Source organism: Paramormyrops kingsleyae, chromosome 1 (assembly GCF_048594095.1).
Source record: "Paramormyrops kingsleyae isolate MSU_618 chromosome 1, PKINGS_0.4, whole genome shotgun sequence".
In the NCBI taxonomy this organism is placed as follows: Eukaryota; Metazoa; Chordata; class Actinopteri; order Osteoglossiformes; family Mormyridae; genus Paramormyrops; species Paramormyrops kingsleyae.
Window position 1 is genome coordinate 45,904,881 of NC_132797.1, and position 20,466 is coordinate 45,925,346.

The 20,466-nt window shown below is 44.9% G+C and overlaps 1 long non-coding RNA gene and 1 other non-coding gene across 2 annotated transcripts; one reads left to right on the plus strand and one right to left on the minus strand.

The window, feature by feature from the left end:
- Window positions 1–7,261: 7,261 nt before the first annotated feature.
- On the plus strand, window positions 7,262–7,344 carry trnal-uaa (transfer RNA leucine (anticodon UAA)). Its single transcript has one exon. It is a non-coding gene; the product is annotated as a tRNA-Leu (tRNA).
- An 11,144-nt stretch (window positions 7,345–18,488) lies between these two features.
- Window positions 18,489–19,343, minus strand: LOC140578775 (uncharacterized). The gene is made up of 3 exons (XR_011983050.1): window positions 19,048–19,343; window positions 18,900–18,965; window positions 18,489–18,783 (listed from the first exon to the last, which is right to left on the minus strand). It is a non-coding gene; the product is annotated as an uncharacterized lncRNA (long non-coding RNA).
- Window positions 19,344–20,466: the final 1,123 nt, after the last annotated feature.

A 20,466-nucleotide genomic window follows, 5' to 3' on the forward strand; every position in this document is an offset into this window, starting at 1 on the left:
GCCCCAAACCGATGAAGCGTGTCTCAAAGAATCTCATTAATGAAAGCCTAGAACACAGAAGGAGCGTTAAATAATCCACAAAGCATCACCAGATACTCTTATTGACCTGGGGTTTTTAGTGAAGCTGCTCCATTTAACAACATTAAAAATAGCACGTTTGTTAAAAATAACAATGCTCAGAAACCAGGACCTGGACTGAGTTGATAACTTGGATTATATCACTCAGGGCCCTGTCAGAGTTCCTATACCTTAGTGGGTTATCCAGAAGAATGGACAGAGACATCAACTGCACCAAGGACAGATCATCATCTTAGCAGGCCACCTCAGTCTGAAGATTGTAATGAGGGACTGTTCATTCATTCCACCCACTATTTGTTTCCAGGGTATGAAATAAGACCATAATCTGCAACTGACCTATTGCCCTGTGTAGGAATTATTAGCTCAGGTAATTTTAATATCTCCACCAATATGTTTGAAATTAATTAAAGTTTAATTAATTATTATTTAATGCTGATTATTAACCAATCGTTATGCCGAATGGTCGGCTTCTGCAAACTTAATTGCGGTATCCCCGTGAGTCTGTTAATGTGAGACTTAAATGGGATTCACTAATTACCAGTATCGCTTAGTAACCTGGGTTAGAAGGCTCGTCCAGCGAGCTGCATCACCAGGTAATGTAAACGATTGGTAGCGAAGCTCCCCTCACGGCCGATGAGATAGAGTCTCGCGATGTTTCAGGCGAGTTTGAGGTTCAGAGCGTGTAGCAAGATCGCACAGAGGCAGGGACTTTATTGTGAGACACTCAATGACGGAGGCTAAAGTTGTGTAAAAGACATGCATTTATTCCTAGCTAACACTACAACTAACATAAGACAGACATTACACCTAACACAAACAACAAACACGAAATAATGGAATAAAACAAACGATGTAATTATGAAAATGCAATGACCGGATTTAAATGAGTAACCTTAAATGGGAAATACTGTTCTGCAAAGCAAGCACAGTTTGTGGAAACACGACCCTAAAGTCTTATAGCAGGTTAACAGAACAGCTTAAGTTGTTAGAATGAAAGGAAGTTGGTTTACTTGGTTGAAGAGTGGGGGGGGTCTTGGCAGTTGATGGCAGAGCTGCTGAGCTGATGGCACTCAGGAAGGCGCGGCGTTTGGAGCAGTGGAGTGGAGCCCCTTTGGATTCTCTCTCCTGCTGAAGCTTTGTCTTGGGTGCTGTTCTCTGTTCAGCTGGGCCTTCACCGGAGGGCTTCTTGTGGGCTTCTCTTCTCCCGGGCTGATCTTTTCTGCGCTGCTGATGGTCATTCTGCGCTTGATGATCTGTTTGCCCCGACTGATGTTCTCCTTCGGGCTGATGGTTGTTCTCTTTTCCTTTGTTCTGAGGTGCCAGGGTTTTATGGTCTAAAGTTCATGAATAGGGATGACCAGGAATTCGACTCCTGGCACAATGGCTGACCATCCATTTGGTGGGCTTTCGGAAGGGGGTCTGTATCAGTCCTTTTGGGATTTATGGCCCGACTGATTCTCCCTTTACTGATGATTTTCATTAAGCTAGTATAACTTTTGATACATCCACTTTCATGGTAACCACTGACCAGATTTGGAATTGGGAGTGATTGTCCATCAGTTTGACACCAAACATGCCATACTAGCTTCACAGGTTCACAGCTCATACCATCTGTATTAATTGATTAAACAATTAATTATTTTATGTATATGACTGATTCACATCAGTGTATGATACATGTGTTTTGGGTTGCACCTCAACAGATGTTACACTTTGTGCAGACATTACATCAAATATTCATATTACAAACAGCACATCTTATCCAAAGATAGGCGTGGCCATTAGTTTGTGATAATATCAATATAAGTTGCACATCTGGACACAACATATCTTGATTGGTGTGGCTTATGCCAATTCATCTTCTCCAGAATGGATAAGGTACACCTTAATTCAGTTCTTTTAACATAGCATGTTAGAACAAAGAAACTTGGTGACGGTCCACCAAGATCAGATAAGGACCACAAAGGAATGTTGGAAGAGAAGGGGGGTTGTTAACAAAGAAGACTCTCTAAAAGTTAGGACACATTGGTTACACTAATTTTCCAGATTCTTCTGGTATTCCATGAGAACATATATACAATGGTAGCTATACCTATCTATTTATTTAAATTTATATGTGTTCAAGTGCAAAGGGGTAAAATAGGTGATACTCCATGAACATGGTTATAAGGGTGGCATACAAAACACTAAGATTGTCTAAGGACACATACAAACATAACCTATCTGTATATTGAGACTAGTAGTCGTGAGTAAATCAATATACACGGTATACAAAAGCCAAACTTAAATGAAAATTCCTTTAGGGTGTTCGTCTGTTGGGTGAGTGATATGTAAGGCAGAATGTATGGGGAGGGGGTTGTGTGCCAAGTCGAGGGACCCCTGTCCTTGAGGTCCACTCTGCTTGTCTGTGGGTCCCTAAATCTTTGGGCAATAAAAGTTGGAGTGCAGGCCTCCCTTGTTATCTGTGTGTGTTTGTGTGTGTTTATGTGTGTAACCCCCCTTTGGTGCCTCTCGTACCAGGCTCGGCCTTGTCTCAGGCCACCTGGAATTTAGGCCCTGTGATATGTGCATGTGTGATCCTACACCTGAGTGAGCTGTAGCAGCTGCTCTCCAGCCTCTTGTCCCTCCACTGGATATTAGAAAACTGCCTGGAAGAAATCTGTTAATCGACTGGATGATCTGGTTTCTTCATTTTACTGCTCCCACACTGAGGGGGCACTCAAGTGCTCTCCTGGCTAGCAGTTAGATGACAAAACATACCTTGGAGGTAGCAGAGTGGTAATGGGCTCCCTCCTGAGAGAGACAGATAAAATACTGCAGGAAGAAACCTCAGATATGGTGCGGAAGAGCCAGACAGCATACGGGCTGCATGAGAAGAAAAAGCTGGGCTTGGTGTCGTGGTCTTTCACCAGGGGGAAATCCTGTAGCTCAGTAATTAGTTGGAGAATGCGCTCATGTTGTTAAGTGCAAAGCTATCGCTGTTGATGGACTGACTTATGTCAACAGCATCCATTGTTCATCAAAACAAATATGAAAATTAAAACATTAAAAAACAAACTAAAGGTACCCAAACAGATGCTCTCAGAATCACAGAAAGCATTTTAGACTCAAAGAAGCTCTGGGAAATGCAAGCTGATATAATCCAGGTTGGTTACTTAAAATGAGAGTCTGGTGCTATCAATCAAAACCAAAGAACAATTATACTTTTATACAGTTCTGGTATTATCTGCATTGTGCTTTTTAGAGATGGGTTTCGTATCTATGCTACAATGCAGGTTAGCACTAATACTGCAGTTTGGTGATCTGTGACCAGGCAAACAAGCTTCTGGGGGGTGTTAGTCCTAGGAACCTACACAAACCACCCGGCATATGCAAGGGTGACATGGCAGCTGACAGACAGGATAGTAACCGTGTAACATATAGTAACAGTGTTTTGCTACAAGTTAACATGTTACAAATCTTGTTTCTATTTCGTTTTTTAAAAGTTATTCTTTAAGCATTTCTGGATCTTGTCATAGGCACTTTAAAAATCGTGGGGAGTTACATGTCACATGACCAGAAATTGGAAAGTGAGCAAGCATGGCACGGAGAACTGTTCTTTTATTTCTGTGAGCCTCTACATACATCTTATGTCTTTGTTAACATTGTGGGTATGTACTGTTTATTTTTATTTTTTACCTATAATTGCGGATAATTATTTTGGGAACGATGCTATGTTCTGTTTCAAGATAGACGTTAAATTTACGGAATCACTATCAGTAACAACCACACTGTTTCTAGGCTATTGAAGCTCATATAAGAATAATTACAAATAAGCAAATGGATATATAATTCATTACTCATTAAAATAAGCACAAAATTGCACAACAGAGAGATGAAGAATACCGGTTATGTCAAAATGACAGGTTGGGTCAAAGGTCACAAAGGTCAAATAAATCAAAAAGTGACAGGTGGGGGCTGCAAGCCGGGTGGGGCTATTTTTTTTTTGGCTGTGAGCCAGTTGAGCGAGTTGAGCGTTGGGATAGGGGTTTATTTGTATATAGTTTATTTATTTATTATAATTATTATAATTTAATTATTTATTATTATTTAATTATTTATTATAATGTAATTATTATTATTTTAATTTGAGGAGGGTGCTTATGAGTGTGTTGTTTTGTCTGCATCCACCGGGTGCCGAGCAGGGGGGTTGGTGCGTTAAGGTCCCAAACACTGGGTCTGAGCGGGTGGGTTACCTGATGGAGTGTGAGCGTACGCTGTACCGTGGTAAGGTCCGTGGCTTGGGAGAATCTGTAGAAAAGGGCTCGGAGAGAGCGATGCTGTGTGTGGTGCGGTACCGTGGTAAGGTCCCGTGGCTTTGGATAATCCGCAAAGGACTCGGAGAGAGCGATGCCGGAGAGCTGAGAGTTGTGCTGCGCGAGACTGAAAGAAATCCTGTGAGAATGAACAAGTTAGAGCTAAGAATGAGAGGAGGAGGAGGAGGGTCTGGGTCTGACGTCCAGTAAAAAACGCTTAGCAGTAGTTTGACCATCTGTGTGTGTGTGTGCGTGAAAGCCGACACCCCCCTGCAGCAGTAGCAGTTTGGCCTTGTGTTTTTCCTCATGCAACCTATGTACATCCCGATAGGTCAAATCCCGGTCAAACTGTAATTTGGGCCACAGATCAAGTTTGACATTTTGTATTTCAGTAAATTTTGTTTGAAATTTTGTCTTTTCCCCCCGACTCCCCGCCACACATCAAGTTTGACATTTTGTATTTCAGTAAATTTTGTCTTTTCCCCCCGACTCCCCCCATACCGTCTGCGCAGTTAAAACATACATCGAAATAGACAACAGATAAAACTTGACAGGCCGTATATTTCTCCTTAAATAAATCCTAAAAAGTAAGCAACCGCTGAAATTTTTATTACCTTGAGCAGGGTTTCCCTCCTTTGGTAGACACAAGTACCCCCACCCAGTATCATCAAGGCCTTACCATGCGTGCCACGCCCCCCACCATCAGGCCGTGGAGAATATAGGGAGCTTTGCGCTGTAGGGCCAACACTAATTTTTTTTTAAGAAACACAGACATGTCTGGCACTATGGAAATGAACGATTCAGCCTCACCACCACCTAAGACTCAGCAGGAGCAGGAGGAGGCTGTTATGCGGCCTCCGGGGGCTCCCAAGAAGAAGACTCCTACGAGGCGTAGACGGGTACTTTTGATGCAGCCGTCTGGAGACCTGAGAGTTACCTGGGAGCTGCCCAACGGGGATAAAGTGGTCTGCCTCTTTGACAATGTTGCGGAGGAACTACGCATCTTTCAGGTCACTGGAGATGCCGCAGACCCGGGGAAAGATGACCCGCATCTGGCATGTTTTTCTGAAATGGAATGGGGAAACTTGAAGACTGTCGTTATCCCGTTGATGAAGGAGAGCACCGACCCCGACTTTGAGACAGAGACTGCTAGAATGGAGATGCACTATAGAGATGCTGACACTGGTAAACAACGGAGCACCTTTATGAAGTGGGACGCGACCGGGGAGCTGGACAAGAGAATGCTGAATATATGGCAGCTGCCTAAATGCAACTGTTGTGGAATGAGAATTCCGTTCATGATTTGGATGCGGCTGATTGAAGAAAAGAGCGATTACTTCCAAGCGCTGTTCAAGGAGAGTCGGGTACGTAAGGAGATGCAAAAACCTACGCCCTAAGGATCACCCCCCTCCCCTCACCCTCCGCCTGTATATAACTGGACACCTTTACAACCCCCTTTCACAAACATCATTATCATCATGGCAGCAGCAGCAAATTACAGCGACAAAGTGTTCTCCGACGACGACGACGAAAGCGGGGAGAATGAGGCCTTTTCACCCCCTTCACCAGCAGCATCACAGGCCTCTGATGCCGGAGAGCTCCCTCCGACCCCTCCACCGACACCGGCCTCTGTTCCTGGAGAGGTCCCTCCGACCCCTGAGATCTGCACGCTTCTCTCCAGACCGGCTTTGTGCATAGGGATGCTCAGCTGCATAAAAGCCATGATAGTGGGCCTTTTAGCCTCAGTCATCAGGAAGCATCAACAGAAAAACTGCTACGGCTGCGAGGTGGATCATCCCAGTCAAAGACAGCACCCTTGCCTGTTTCCCGCCGGCAGGAATTACTTTTACATACACTTTGACTCTGTGCTGAGTGACCTGTGGACCAGCCGGCTGACACCCGCCTTGATTCACGTTCTGACGACCCTGGGCATCCAAGCTTCCATCGGCAGGTTGGAGGGGACCGTGGAAGCTATCCTGTATGATCTACGCGAGGCCCGCGACGGAATGCTGGAAATCACTCGCCTGGAACAGGATCTGTTTGAACAGACCCCCGCGCTTAAGCAGATCCTGGAAGAAGAGTTTCTGAGTCGTTGGGAGGCCCAAGACTAAAACAAAACGCAATTTGTAATGGGGAACGGTATCGGCAGCGTTTTACGGCGGTTTATGTTAAATGTTTTTTTAGAAAAAGTTAGCCCACTGTTGTTGCATGCTATCGATAAAAAGAAAAGCGATTGTCGGGATGATTATACTTGTTGCTGCTTTCATAGACTGATATTTGAGATTGCTCAAGTCGGAGAACATTATCAGCGGGGAATAGTTTTACTTACTCAGCCGATGGCAGAGAGAGAAGGACAATCGTCAGAAAGTCTCATACACGCGTGTCTATCTTGTATTCCCGACGATGAATTTGACTGTAATCACATTTTTATATTTTATGCTTTAATCGTAGATGTAGTTGCCTTTAAATTTCATAATAAGCAGCCTTTCGATGTTAATCAGATGCTTTCTACTCTGCATACATGCATCGCTGAAAAGGCCTCTATACGGACCTTACTGCATGTGACATCGCTAATCTACCTCAACAACTGTCACGGCTGTAACTACCTGTAATTGTGTGCCCTTGTAATAATGTTTTTAAACTATATCTTTCACAAAATCTACCTCAACAACTGTCACGGCTGTAACTAATTGTATGCCCTTGTAATAACGTTTTTAAAACTATATCTTTCACTAAATGTGTACCCTTGTATTAGCGTTTTTAAACTATATCTTTCACAAAGAAAATGTATACCAGCATTTTGAAAATGTATCTTTCACTAAAATGTATGCCCTTGCAATAAAATTGAGTTGAACAACATTGCATTAGTCTTTGTATATACATGTTCAGCAGGGTGGCAGAGTGATTAAGGCGTTGGACTTAAGATCCAATGGACGTATGTCCGCGTGGGTTCGAACCCCACCCCAAAACTCTTTTCTAAACTCTACACATATGGGGAAAAAAACACACAATTTCATTAATGTGTTCACTCACCCCCCTCCCCAGACAGCTATAAAACGCCGCATCCCTGCTCTCACCCCCCACACTCTCGCTGTGTGAAAAGCATGTCTGTTGCCAAGACTACAGCTCGTGTCTTGAGCCGTTCGTACTATGACCCCAGCCAGCCGGGGTCATACGGGGGTGTCTCCAGACTGCAGAGAGCCGTGGAGGATGATACTGGGAAAAAAGTGGCTACCGATGATATCAGAGAGTGGCTGTCTATGCAAGACAGTTGTACTTTACATAAGCCGGCTAAAAAGAATTTCCCCAGGAACAGAGTGTTTGTACCGAGAGCCATGTATCAGTGGCAGGCCGATTTATGCGACATGCAAGGGCTGGCCACGTACAACGACGGGTTAAAATACCTCCTTACGGTGATTGATGTTTTTTCTAAAAAGGCCTACGCGCGTGCCATAAGAAACAAGACGGGGGTGGTCGTAACGGAGGCCTTTGATTCTATTTTAACTGAGGGGGGTGTGCCCCTCAAGTTACAGACGGATGCCGGTAAGGAGTTTTTAAATGGGACTTTTCAGAAACTTTTAAAAAGTCATAAAATCACCCATTTCACCACGGGTAGTGAACTTAAAGCTTCAGTCGTAGAGAGATTTAACCGAACATTAAAAGAGAGGATGTACAGGTACTTTACGGCTAAAAACACTCGACGATATGTGGATGTGTTGGACGATCTAATAAAGGGGTACAACCAGTCATTTCACAGCGCTATTAAAATGAAACCTTTTGAGGTCACGAGCGATAATGCTCATCTAGTATTTGATAATCTATACGGTCCTCTGAAGAAGAAGAAAAGCAGACGGCCACGTTTTAAGTTTAACATAGGGGACACTGTGAGAGTCTCCAAGCACAGTCAGATATTTGACAAAAAGTACGAGCAGACATTTACTGACGAGTACTTTGTCATATGCGAACGTGTACCCAGATCCCCGCCGGTGTATAAATTGAGGGATGTGCGCGGTGAAATACTCAAAGGGACATTCTATGAAGCTGAGCTGCAGAAAGTCAAAATATCTCCGAAACGCGCGTTCAAGGTCGAGAAGGTTATAGGCTCAAAGACCGACGAAAAGGGGAAAAAGTGGATTTTAGTACGCTGGCAGGGTTGGCCTTCGAGGTTTGATTCGTGGATACCGCGGTCGGACTTGATACGGATTAAATTTTTTATTTTTTAAAAGAAAAGGGGAAAAAATGGAGGATCGCCCCTCTTTTTACCTCACGCTACCGTCAAACTCTTGTCTCTCCATCTTCCCCGATAACCAGAGTTCGGATTACACCGTGATGCTCTCGCGACCTATAGAGCTACGGGGGCCTTACGAAGTAGGACTGGCTGAAATCATGTATTGTTACACGTGGCGAAATATTACACACCCCGAAAATACTTTTGAATTGCGGGATACGGAGGTGCAGGCAAGAAGAGACGCCGATCCTCTAGTGGATTTGCCTTACCTGTTCCCTCGGAAAATTAAAGTCGGATATTATGAATCCGTTTCACAGATTGTGTCAGAAATCAACGCTTCGTTAAAAAAATTAGGTACGGAAGTTTTCTTTGCATACAACGAGATTACGCGAAGGGTTAATATAACCGGAAATCAGAAATACAAGATCAAATTTAAACCTACTTTGGCCTACATGCTGGGCTTTGAGCCCGGTGGCTGGTATAACGTAGGAGGTACCATGCCAACCTCACCCTACCCGTCCGACATTCACGCGGGATTCTATAATATGTACGTCTACTGTAACATCGTGGATCCACAGCACGTGGGGGAATTTGTAGTGCCGCTCCTGAGAACCGTTAAAATAGACGGTGGGTTCGGCGACGTAGTCACTTTGCCGTTCCACAAGCTGCACTACGTACCGGTGAACAAGCAGAGCCTCCAGAATTTGCATATTGAGATAAAGAACGATCAGAATACTCTGATTAATTTCTCCTACGGAAAAACGATCGTCAAGCTGCACTTTCGCCCAGTGCCAAAGATCCCCGTTTAAAAAAAAAAAGAGAGAAAGCGGAGGGGGTGGGAGAGCATGGCGTACCACAATTCGCAGAGATTTATTCAGTATTACACCAGTCAGGCGGGACATGGGCTCCCCGGTTTTGCGGGGAGCCCCGTGATGTACGGGCGTGGGTTGGGCTCCATGCTCAGTAGGGCTTTTAGATTCGTTTTACCCTTTCTTAAGCGTGGAGTTGATTTAGCGAAACCTCATTTGAAATCGGCGGCCAAAGGAATAGCTTCGGATCTCGCCAGCTCTGTAATCAGCGGCCGTTTTACAAACACCGGTGACCCCAAGCAGGAAGGCTCTGGTCTGCTGTTGCTATCTCAGAGGGGTAGGAAGAGAGCCCCAGCGCCTTTACCCAGGCAGCACGGTCATAAAAAAAAACCTCGCAGCAGCAGAGCTGTCAGGATTCCCAAGTCTCGACCTTCAAAGAGAAACAGGAAACCCCCCGGGGACATATTTTAAGAAAAGAGCATAAGGAAGAATGGCTCTAGCTCACCGCCTCTCGGCCGAATGCACCAAATCTGAGCTGGACCTGTTTGCGGCCCCTATTGCGCAATTATCCATAGATCAGACCAATTATGTAGAAATCAACCCATTAAATTCCATTACCGATCAGGATGTTTTGGATTTCCTAATACCGGGGTCGGGTAATTTCTATCTGGACCTCAACTCTACACTGCTATATCTAAGGCTCAAGATCGTTAGGGCGGACGGCGCCCCCCTGGTTGACGCTGACCCCTGCGGTATTATACAGTACCCGCTAAACTGTATATTCTCTCAGCTGGACGTGAGTCTAAACGACGTCCTGATCAGTTCCTCATCGGCCACGCACCCCTATAGGTCATTCATAGAGACCCTGCTCAATTTTTCTACGGATACGCTAGAGAGTCAGTTTTCGGCAGGGCTCTGGTACAAAGACGGCGGAGCCGACTTGGATAGCGTGGACATCACCCCCCAGGGCCCTAACGTGGGGTTGCAGAAGCGAGCTTCCTTCTGTAGAAACTCTCGGGAATTCTCTCTGATAGGCCCTATACACGCTGATATTTTTTTCAGCGAACGAATGCTGTTAAACAATGTGGATATACGCTTAAAGTTTGTAAAGGCTAAAAGCGATTTTAGTCTCATGTGTAGAAATGACGCCGATTATGAGCTGAAAATACTGAGGGCCAGCCTGTTTGTGAAAAAAGTGGACGTCTCCCCGGCGGTGTCACTGGGTCACTTGGCCGCTCTCATGAAAGCAAACGCCCTGTACCCTATAAGCAGGGTAGTCGTTAAAAATTACACGCTGCCCGCGCAGTCGCGGGTCTGCCGGCAGGACAATCTTTTCCTGGGCAACTTACCGCGCTACATCGTTTTGGGGATCGTGGACCACGCCGCATTCGTGGGCACGCGAAACAGAAACCCATTCAGGTTTCAGCATTGTGACCTGGAATTTCTGAGTCTCTCTGTAAATGGTCGACACATACCCAGCAAACCGTTCCAGCCCGATTTTAACGCGAGGCAGTCGGTCAGAGAGTTTTACAACCTTTTCCTGGCTACAAACAGGCATTTAAGGGATTCGGCGCTATGCATTAACCGTGAGGATTTTGAAAACGGATACTTGCTATTTGCTCTCAATCTCTCCCGAGACGACGAGTTGGACGGAGGTGCCCTGTCACCCGTCATCAGCGGCACGTGCCGTCTGGATTTAAGGTTCAGAGCCCCGCTACCTCGAACAATGAGTCTCATCGTCTACGCCTGCTTCGACACCGTGATTGAAATAAACTCCAAGAGACAGGTTTTGGTGGACTTTTAACCATGAACACTCACCAGCTGGAATGCCTTTTACGACCCCTGCTGGGGGATGCTTTTGGAGGTGTGTGGGCTAGCGATTTATTACCCACCAGCGTACAGTCGAGGCCCACTTTTCTGGTCGCAAACACGCACGACAGCAATAGAGAGGGTGAACACTGGATCGGGATCATTTTGGAGCCCCAAGAGGGGAAAGCCTCCTTCTTTGATTCTTACGGTTATCCCCCCGATTCCCCTTACTATCCTAAAAGTTTTATGCGCTTCTTGGGGAGGCACGCTAGCGAAATAAGGTATAATACGCGTCAAGTTCAACACGACTTTTCCTCCACGTGCGGGGCCCACGTCTCCTTTTTCCTCTACCAGCGCTTCAAGGGACTTTCATTTCAAGAGACTATGATGCTGTACTCTGATGACTTGAGGAAAAACGACGCTCTAGTATCCAAGTTTATCAAGAAATATTCAAACTGTATTAGCCGTGTTAATGCCGATAAACTTTCAAAGCCGCAAAATGTATGTTCCTTAAAACTATTTAAAGATTGTTATAGTTGTTAGATTATTTGTCGGGAAAAATAAAAAAAAACACCGTGACACCATTTATTCAATAAAATCAACATTTTATTAACCATCTTTTTTCGTTGTTACAGGCGTCTTTTTTTTCCACACGCATAAAACACTTAATCGCTGTAATCTATCCACGGAGAATAAGGGGTACCCTTTAAAGGCCATAAACGATATTCAGGGGAGGAATCACGCGGTGTGTGAGGGGTACCCACAAGCGGAGAGTCGTCCGTACTAAATTTTGCACGTCTCTTGCGCTTCTTTTTCATAAGGAGGGGGCGAGGAGGGTGGCCGGGGACCCCTCGCCGTGGCGTTTCCAGCGCCGTAATCTTTAAGATGGCTTAGGGCTTTCCTAGCTTGAATGTTACCGACGGTCGTGAGGGGGATGTTTAATTCGGATATTACGTTTAAAAAGGGTTCCCAGCCTTTAGGATATCCGACGGCCTGGGATTTCGGCTGGGATAAAGTTTTCATCAAATCCAAAATATGGGAACCTTTAATGGGACTATCTCTGATGATGAGTTCACCCGACTGGGTCCAACGTACTGCCCCGTTGGAATCGAGCAGTTTCTGCATGATGTACCCCACGTTCTTTCTAGCCCTGGGCGCCACTTGCTGGACAACTTCCTGTACAGATTTGTCCCTAGTCGCGCCGCCGGGCTGTCTCTCCTCCTCCTCCCCCGGCACATCTCTCTTTTCCTCATCCGTTTTTTCTTTCCGCTCGGTAAGGATAATTTCTCGCCCCTGATTTTCCTCTTTTCGGACTAAATTCAGATACCTCTGTAGCAATTGGTTGTATCTCTTTACTTTTTCGTGCGAGTTCATACCCGGCTGATTTAATAAACCGTGCATCTGGGTTTCAAGTTCACCCAGGGCCGATTCCCCGATGGTGGTGGTATGCGGGGTCGCCCTCTGGGTCAGCATACGGAGTTGTTGGGGGCTCAACAGGAACATTTTTTTTACCTCGCTCATGCCGGTGGTGGAAAAAACACACAAAAGCTAGTTAGCCGTCTTACTGGTGAACAGGCTTGTGATGAATGGCAGAGCCACTGACAGCAGCGGTAACAAAAATCCTCCTTTCTGAAGCACGGCCTTGCGTTTCCTCGCGACGCTGTTTTTCTTACAGGCGAAAAGCTTAATCAGCCTTTTCTGCTTCTTAAGCTTGTTAAATTGAGCTACGGATAAAGGTATACGGCCTCTTATAAGATTGAGACAGATTTCGGAGAGAGCCAAAATTATGTTATTAGATGGGTCCGAAAGAATCTTTTTATGTTTCACCCCCCTCATCCTCTGTAAAACTTTAAGGGTCGGCAGTTGTTTCCTGAGATGCTCGGACATGGCTCAGTAATGTTAAATCAATCAATCAATGGCTCCCTGGTAGAAAGAGGACGGGAAGCGTCCCCGGTAATAAACCGGTCCTGAGTCGGAACTCTTCTGGGCACGTGGCTCTTAAATCGACCAATAAATACCCGTGCGTGGGTCGAGTGGCCTCTTCATAGGCATCTAGAAAAAACTTTTTCTGCCAAGGAAACATTTGCTGAGCTAAAACTTTGATTTTCATTCTCTCCCGCACATTCTTAAACAGACAATAATAAGTAGTATTTAGGCCTATAGTCCTACTGTACTTGCCCTGGTGAAATACGTTCTGCACTAGGTATATGACTGAGATTTGACGGTGATGTCTGAATCTCGTGAACGCTTCTGCCACGAGTTTATTTTCGGACGCGCTGTCCATCAAATCATCGATGATTATCAAGGAGCCGGAGGGGAAACGCTCCTCATCTTCCCAGCTTTTAGGCAGCCCTTGTATAAATTCAATTTCGCTGATCCGATCACGCAATTCATCATAAAGCGGCTGATGGGAAGCGTAACACCACACAATTTTTTTAACGGGTCCCCCTATGAAACAGTGACTCTGATTTAACAGCAATTCTTTAGTAAAATAGGTTTTCCCCGAAGAACTCGCCCCGGCGATTATCGCCGTAAACGGCAATTCTAAACGGTGATCAAAGTCGACCTCTCTCACGTCGCTACCCATCATCTTCCAAAAAAACACTGATGAAACGGTAAACACTACCCTATTGTTTTAAATCCTTTCCACACACACACACACACACACACACAAACCCAAAATGCGTGTATAAAAGTTTTTATAAAATCTTGTGATAAATGTACAAAACATTTTCGTACACAAGTTACATTTTAAAACAAATGAACATCTTTGAAAAAAACAACTTTAAAAAACATCTTACTTTCATGATACATTTTTAAAAACTTTCATTTTAAAACATCTTACTTTCATGATACATTTTTAAAAACTTTCACTTTAAAACATCTTACTTTCATGATACATTTTAAAAAACTTTCATTTTAAAACATCTTACTTTCATGATACATTTTTAAAAACTTTCACTTTAAAACATCTTACTTTCATGATACATTTTAAAAAACTTTCATTTTAAAACATCTTACTTTCATGATACATTTTAAAAAAACAGCTTTGGAAAAACTTTTCATTTTAAAACATCTTTGGAAAAACTTTCATTTTAAAAAACAAATGTACATCTTACTTTCATGATACATTTTAAAAAACTTTCATTTTAAAAAACAAATGTACATCTTACTTTGAAAAACTTTCATTTTAAAAAACATCTTACTATGAACATTTTAAAAAAAACATCTTTGGAAAAAACTTTTAAAACATCATACTATGAACATTTTTCATTTTAAAACAAATGTACATCTTACTTGGAAAAACTTTTCATTTTAAAACATCTTTGAACGTTTTACATTTCAGTAACCAAAAGGCAGAGTTTCCCCTCTAGTCAACAATCTGCGTTTGTCATAGACGACCCTGACCTTTTTGTCTAGAGGCCTATTAAACAGGCGAAAACTTTTCATGTCACGTTCGATTTTGTTGTAGTGCGTCATTATAGGGGGATCATTCCTACATCCACCGATGTAGTTTTCAATCAATCCAATCATACTGTCAAGGTTTACCTTTTGACAGGTTTCATAATTTAGAGTTATACCCTTACATTTCAACTGTGTTTTCCCGTTGTTGAGTCGGTAACAGTAACTTTTTGGTCCCAGCGCACCCCACGAAGCAATGTATTCGTCGGGGGCTAATTCGGACGTGAGCTCCCCCAGGTAATTGCCTAAGGCCGGCTCATATTCACCCGGCCTGCTTATGTACACGATGCTGTCTGTGTCGTGATACAGCACCCTACGCCCCAATTTTTCCAGTTCTTTGTAAAGCGTCAGCCGCCCCCACGCGGTAGTTTGACACGCTATGAATATGTTGGTCTTTCCCGGCGGCACTTTGTAGGAAGACTTGTATCGCCAGCGGATGAGGGCGACCTCGTCGTTGACAAACGCGAAGCTGGAAATCTCGTACAGCTCTGAGCAAAAAAAGTTAAAAAACTCCCCCGGGTCAGACACTATACATGTCTGGAGCATGTTGTTCCTCTGCGCCAGTTTACCCCACAGAGAGTTAAGCAGAAGCTTGGCCACCTGCCTCTTACCACCGTTAGACACTATCTTATCGGGCTCCAATTGGATCCCCTCGCGCTCGAGATAGTTTTCAATGTAGTCCCTGCGACCCGCGTCATCGGTCGCGTCGTCGTGGTAGCCCGAAGCCTGCTGCTTCACTTTGAGAAAGGTTTTAATGTATTCTCTAAACAGGTCGCCGCTGGTCTGGGGAAAATGCCACACTTCGTACACCTTCATGACAGTGTAGCCCCTGTCTAAAGCCAGATTGAACTCAGCAGAGACCCACACGCCGGTCAGCGCACGCTCTGCGTCAGAATGGGGGCATGCCCCCTCTTGCCTGTTGTCGATCGCGCACGTCCTGCACAGTGTAAACACGAGTTTCCCATTTGGCAGTCTGCTGGGTAGGACGGGGAAAAACAGCTCGCGCGGGGTGTTCACAGTGGCTTTGATCAGGCCAAAGTATTCATTCAGAGGTTTAAAATTTGAATGAATGATTTCCGGGTGTCCCACGGGGAATTCACATTTAGCCAGAGTGTACGGGTACAGCGACGTGAAATCCACGTAGTGGACGCGCTCTTCCCCCGTGACGTAACGCAGGCGAATCGCCGACGTCCGACCCCCAAACAGCGCTTCTCGCGGCCTAAGGGGGTCAGGGGGTTGAAAGTCTGACAGGAAACTCTGCACTTGTGGGTCATGAGTTTTAGCGTGAGCCCATTCGTGTTCCCAGATGGATTCTACGTTCATATTAAACTCTTGGCACAACACCTCGAGTTTTTCCCTTGTTTTAACGTACAGGGCACCGAAGCTCTCGCGGGTCAGGGGGCAGACATCGTGTTCATTGTTGCACTTAGGACAGCCGTGAAACTGGCAGCCTAGAAACTTGAAAGCCCATTTCTCTCCCTCTATCTCAGCGTATCCGTCTAGGTGAAAGCGCCCCACGCGCACTTCACCCCCGCGCAGCGCGTGTCGAATTTCTAGGCCGCGCGTGCGGCCCATGAATTCCAGCCACTGGATCGAGACGTTGGAATAACTTTTGTATTGCCTCCTGTAATCCCAGACGTCCGGGATCGCGATCGTATCTCTGGGCAGGAAATTTGTCCTGTAAACCAGCAACGCGGCCGAAGCGATGGTCGCCGTGGAGAAGGGGTCGCAACCCGTGAGCGTTTCAAACTCCCGCAGGAAGCGCAAGCAGCCCTCTCTCAGAATCTCCACGTCGTTCTTACAGTAAGCGATCATCTCTTTGTGAAAATTAAAGGTCTGGTGCTTTACACCGTCGTACCATTGATAAAACTTGTCGCGTTCTTTGCCGGGCATTTGCTCGGGCCCATACTGATCGGGAGGGGGGTAGGGGCCCACGTAACTAAACTTTTCCATGTCTGTGAAATGATGCGGAAAATAGCCTTTTCGCATCTGAGTCGAGCACCCCATTGCATCGGGGATTTTTCTCAACGGCATGCTTAGAAAGCAGTGACTGTCGATGTACCTTTGCTCAAACACGCTGTCCAGGATGAGAATGATTTTATTCCCCTGTGACACCACACGCGGTTCCACTCCTTCCTTCACCATAGCGTTCAGTATTATGTAATTATCGAACGCCTTTCCATAGTGACTAATGAAACACGTCCCTGTATAGTAGGGCGTCCTGAAATGTCTGAGAAAGTGCAGCGCGCAGTCTGGCCCCTCGGCGGTCATTGTCTCATTCTGATCGGAGATGGCGCACACGTAAACGGGGATATGGGTACCCGAGCTCTGGGATGTTTCAAAGTCAAAAAACACATATTTGGGGGGCTTTTTACTGCCCTCGCCGCTTTGGGCGACCGCTTTCCCTTTGTTAGATTTCTCGATTGGATTTAAATAGCAGAGATGCGGGGTGGATATGTCTGATTCTGCTGACTGCAACTTAGCGTCGCATATATTACATTTTACTGTTTTACACGAGTGCGGTTTTGGGTTCTCGGGACTTTGGTAGTAGTTGAGCCCGCAAGCTTTGCATTTTTTGAACTTGTCACAGGGGCTAGCAATCTCACCCCTAATGGGGCAGACCCTCGGCGTACGGTGACGCTCGAAGCACATGTTATTTAAGCATCTGAGATTACACCGCTCACACACTATCCCCGGTGTGATTTCACCTTCTCTACAATTAGTCTGACAGACGCTGCAAAATTTTTTGCAGCGATGAGAGTGAGGCGAGTCGTACCCTTTGAAACAGCTTGTGCAAACATAGCCGACCCCTAAGAAGCCCTTGGCGCTTTTAATGCCGTAAAAATGCTGAGTGTGTAAAAAGAAATACACCATCCGTCTATCGTCGGTAGGTGTGGCTGTCTGGTAAATTTGGAGATTGTTTGAATAAGGTTGTTGATAATACACCACTGCTTTGCAATCAATGATTTTCTCAAAATTGATAATGTCATTCAAAGCGACTGCGTAGTCGGGGGTGAATCCCGCTTTCTGCTGCAACTCCAGGCCGAGCTTTTCAGCCTCTGCGTCAGTGAGGTTTTCGTGCAGCAGATGAGCCAAGTTTATGGCGAAACACGCTCTGCTGTCGTTCTGAATGATAAACATATGTTTGGCTTTTTTAGAAATTATTTCTGAAGCTAACATGGTCTGTAGTTTACGTTTGTTTCCAACGCCGCCGCCGCGTGGGATATTTATTACGTCTACTATTACTTCTAGGTTGGAATCGTTTAAAATCTCTTGATTAGACTGAACCAGGCGATCCAGCAGTTGTTGCAAGTCTGTCAGCTCCCCTTCCCCATACCGTACAATCTGCGACAGCTCGTCGTTTAAAAAGTCACCGCGCAGAGTGACCTGAATATAAGCTCCCCATGCGCCGTAAGGAATCGCCTCATTCACAATATTTTGAAACCCCTCGATTACATTTTCATAGTACTCGCGGAAATTGGCTTCGTTTCTAGGTCGCAGAATATTTAGAATCCGCCTAATCTGTACATTATTGAATCTGCGGCGATGCACGACCCCATCAGGCTGGGGATCCAAGTCACCACCGGCACCTTCCTGTTCAACATTTTCAAATTGTCCCAGTCCCAAGTCATTTTCAATCTCCTCGGCATCGAGAAGAAATTCTACGTCTGACAAGGCTTCCCACAATTCAGAATCCGCGGGGGACCACGCGACCTCGTCGTCGGGCAGCACCGCTTCTGCTTCAGAGCCCCTTTCATTTAACATGCTTATTAATGTCTCTAAGGATGGTAGGAAACAGGGCTCTTGGGCCCTGGACTCACCAGATGCCGCGGGTGGCGAGTCGTGTTGATAAACCGCATCATTTTCATCATTATTAGCGTTGTTGATGATGTCTATTTCATTTAATAACGCTTCGGGTATAGGCGCTGGTGGTGGTGCTGGCGAGTCGTGTTGATAAACCGCATCATTCTCATTATTAGCGTTGTTGATGTTGTCCATTTCATTTAATAGCGCTTCGGGTATATGAGGGGGTGTTGCTCCGTCCATACCTGCTGATTCAGGTCTTGCGTAGATTTTCTCTTGACCGGTCCGTGCCGTCTCTCTTGTACATAAAATAATAGAGAATACCTATTATTAGAATAAGTTATTTTTAATGAAATAAGTTATTTTTAATGAATAGCGTTTTTATCACACGTATAAAAGAAATAATATACTCACTATATGGAGTTTTCTAACCGCAGCGTCTCCCGTAGAGAAAAAAACAAACCCAAAATAGCTGAATCTCTAAAAATAAAATAATTATTTTAAGTTATTTTATTGTATGGTGTTTATCATAAAACACGCATAAAATAAATAATATACTCACTCTATGCAGGTCCCGTGTAGTTTTCTCTTTCCAGTAGGGCAAGGCCTTGATGATACTGGGTGTGGGGTACTTGTGTCTCTTTACCAAAGGAGGGAAACCCTGCTCAAGGTAATAAAAATTTCTGGGGTTGGGTACTTTTTAGGATTCTTTAAGGAGAAATATACGGCCTGTCAAGTTTTATCTGTTGTCTATTTCGATGTACGTTTTAACTGCGCAGACGGTATGGGGGGAGTCGGGGGGAAAAGACAAAATTTACTGAAATACAAAATGTCAAACTTGATGTGTGGCGGGGAGTCGGGGGGGAAAAGACAAAATTTCAAACAAAATTTACTGAAATACAAAATGTCAAACTTGATCTGTGGCCCAAATTACAGTTTGACCGGGATTTGACCTATCGGGATGTACATAGGTTGCATGAGGAAAAACACAAGGCCAAACTGCTACTGCTGCAGGGGGGTGTCGGCTTTCACGCACACACACACACAGACACACACAGATGGTCAAACTACTGCTAAGCGTTTTTTACTGGACGTCAGACCCAGACCCTCCTCCTCCTCCTCTCATTCTTAGCTCCAACTTGTTCATTCTCACAGGATTTCTTTCAGTCTCGCGCAGCACAACTCTCAGCTCTCCGGCATCGCTCTCTCCGAGTCCTTTGCGGATTATCCAAACTCTCCGAGTCCTTTGCGGATTATCCAAAGCCACGGGACCTTACCACGGTACCGCACCACACACAGCATCGCTCTCTCCGAGCCCTTTTCTACAGATTCTCCCAAGCCACGGACCTTACCACGGTACAGCGTACGCTCACACTCCATCAGGTAACCCACCCGCTCAGACCCAGTGTTTGGGACCTTAACGCACCAACCCCCCTGCTCAGTCCCCTGCTCGGCACCCGGTGGATGCAGACAAAACAACACACTCATAAGCACCCTCCTCAAATTAAAATAATAATAATTACATTATAATAAATAATTAAATAATAATAAATAATTAAATTATAATAATTATAATAAATAAATAAACTATATACAAATAAACCCCTATCCCAACGCTCAACTCGCTCAACTGGCTCACAGCCAAAAAAAAAATAGCCCCACCCGGCTTGCAGCCCCCACCTGTCACTTTTTGATTTATTTGACCTTTGTGACCTTTCTCACACTCCATCAGGTAACCCACCCGCTCAGACCCAGTGTTTGGGACCTTAACGCACCAACCCCCCTGCTCAGTCCCCTGCTCGGCACCCGGTGGATGCAGACAAAACAACACACTCATAAGCACCCTCCTCAAATTAAAATAATAATAATTACATTATAATAAATAATTAAATAATAATAAATAATTAAATTATAATAATTATAATAAATAAATAAACTATATACAAATAAACCCCTATCCCAACGCTCAACTCGCTCAACT